The following is a 3011-nucleotide window of genomic DNA, read 5'->3' on the forward strand; positions in this document are numbered from 1 at the left end:
TAGGATATTTAATTATTTGGCAAGGGGGCGGTGTACTTTGAATGTATGTGTACTTGTCTTGTTTGTTCCTGTTTTAACACTATCAAATGTAGAACATCAGTAGGGGAAGAATGTTGCTTCTGGGACACCCCCAAATCCTCATTCACTTACATGTTAATTTTCCTCTCATCCTCACTTTTCTTCATTTCCCCTTAACACCCCCATTACTGGCTATCACATTCCCCTTAACACCCTTATGAACCTCCTAACATTTACCCTGATGGACCTATGATCCTTCTAGCCTTATGAACCTCCTAACATTTCCCCTTATGGACCTATGATCCTTCTAGCCTTTTGGACCTCCGATCCTTCTGGCTCTTCTACTATTGCCACTGCCCCCCCCCCCCCCCCCCCCGAGCCACACACCATTTTTAAATTAAAGTATATTGTTTTTCCTTTGATCAATTGACATCCATCAAAGTTTTCCGTCCACTCAAAAATATTTCCATCTTTTTTACCCAACTCACCGGTATTTAAATTAATTCTCTTTTTTGTTTTGTGAACTTTTTTACCAGTTGCCATTTCAATAACTCTTATTTGATATTTTTCACATTCATTATGTTTTCCATTTATATACCAAGGTTGATTACACCTCCACTCTTTAGTCTGGTTGATACTTGGTTCTATCATTTATATAATAGTAAAAAAGGTGGCGGTAGCCCGTTAAAATCCCTAACCCCCCTTTTTAACTTATCACTGTGGGTGGGGTCTGTGTGGGCGGGGTCTGTGTGGGTGTGGCTTATGATTTTAATTTATTTATTTATTTAATTTTTTATTATTATTACTACGAATTAAATTAGCTAATCTGGGTGGGGTGGATGAAAGTATGGATGGTTGTTGTTTAATGAATTATCGGTTTTGTTTTTCGTAATTCTTGTGAGTAAAATGAACCCAAGATTTCTTCTCCATTTAAATCAAATAATTTGTAGGTCCAAGGACTGTATCCATTACATCAACGATTTTAAATAATTCATTAGTCCATCTCTTTGTATAACCTTTCTCAAAATGACTTTTCCATCTGTATATTCTTACAATATCACCAACTTTGAACTTGTAGTCTAGTAGGAAGACTAGGTCCCCCTGCACCCCCCGGAGATATACTTCTAATCAGTGTTTCTAGATTGGAAAAAATGTGTAGAAAATGACTAGCTATGGCCCCAAGCTGAAAAAATGTCCCACATACCATTTTTATGCAAATTACTGCTGCAAATTTTATGCAAAATTATGCAAATTTTATGCAAATTTTTGATGAGGAGTAGAGTTGAGGGGTCTTTGAGGGCTTCATCGAGGTGCTCTCGGTTGCAAGACTGGGTCATTCTGAGAAGCACAGCAGGGTCAGAGATCATGATGTTCTCCTCCTCAGTGAATCTCTCCATCAACAGCCTCTCCATTGCCTCACACACTGTTTTGAGGCAAAAGAGGGACTTTGCGTAGGCCTTTCCACTGAGAACACCTTTGAGAGATCCACTTGTTACTAGTTGTGCCTCAAAGAGAATCTCTGCATATCCAGAACCACGCATCTTGTGTCCAGTGAGCATCCCGATGTAGTTCATGGATGTGTGGAAGGGTCCAATCGTTACTACATGACTAGCAAATTCATTTGGCCAGCGCCAGATGATGGGAAGGGCTTTCATGCAGACACCCAGATCAAATGTATTCAGGACCCATCTCTGACCCACCTCAGCAGTTGCTGCCTTGGAACGCTTCAGTAGCTCACGAACAACTGCGTTGTCTGTGATCGGTCTGTGCCTGGTGCCTGCATGGCATGGCAATGGCCTGCAGCCTGTGCCTGGGCTAGGGGGTTTCACCTCTGCAACTGGTTCTCCCCCACCCAGCAAATCAACAGTCGACTACTGCACGCCTATCCACCAACCGATCACAGACAACGCAGTTGTTCGTGAGCTACTGAAGCGTTCCGAGGCAGCAACTGCTGAGGTGGGTCAGAGATGGGTCCTGAATACATTTGATCTGGGTGTCTGCATGAAAGCCCTTCCCATCATCTGGCGCTGGCCAAATGAATTTGCTAGTCATGTAGTAACGATTGGACCCTTCCACACATCCATGAACTACATCGGGATGCTCACTGGACACAAGATGCGTGGTTCTGGATATGCAGAGATTCTCTTTGAGGCACAACTAGTAACAAGTGGATCTCTCAAAGGTGTTCTCAGTGGAAAGGCCTACGCAAAGTCCCTCTTTTGCCTCAAAACAGTGTGTGAGGCAATGGAGAGGCTGTTGATGGAGAGATTCACTGAGGAGGAGAACATCATGATCTCTGACCCTGCTGTGCTTCTCAGAATGACCCAGTCTTGCAACCGAGAGCACCTCGATGAAGCCCTCAAAGACCCCTCAACTCTACTCCTCATCAAAAATTTGCATAAAATTTGCATAATTTTGCATAAAATTTGCAGCAGTAATTTGCATAAAAATGGTATGTGGGACATTTTTTCAGCTTGGGGCCATAGCTAGTCATTTTCTACACATTTTTTCCAATCTAGAAACACTGATTAGAAGTATATCTCCGGGGGGTGCAGAGGGACCTAGTCTTCCTACTAGACTATTGGGTTTTCTCAAATTAATCTCCTTTTCATATTCTAATTTTGTAAATGATTGACGGTTTTGATTTTGTGGATGAATGAACTGTATTGTTGTAATTATCTACAATATCCTGAATTAAATATACCCACTGTTGAGAACCGAGTTGCATGAAGTTTTTAAATAGTTTCTCTTTCAAAGTGCGATTAAAACGCTCAATAACAACTGCCTTTCCTTCATTAAAGGTGCTGTATAATTTAATACCCTCCCCCTTAAGAAATTTCATAAATATTTTGTTATAGAACTCTGTTCCCTTATCAGTCCATAACTTCTTTGGTTTCCTTTTATCCCTATCAAATATTGGTTTAAAGGCTAACATTAAAGTATCACCCCTTTTATTTTTTAAAGGAACAACCCAGGCAAATCTACTCCTCAAA

The sequence above is a fragment of the Myxine glutinosa genome, chromosome 2 (assembly GCF_964187855.1).
Source record: "Myxine glutinosa chromosome 2, kmMyxGlut1.1, whole genome shotgun sequence".
Lineage (NCBI taxonomy): Eukaryota > Metazoa > Chordata > Myxini > Myxiniformes > Myxinidae > Myxine > Myxine glutinosa.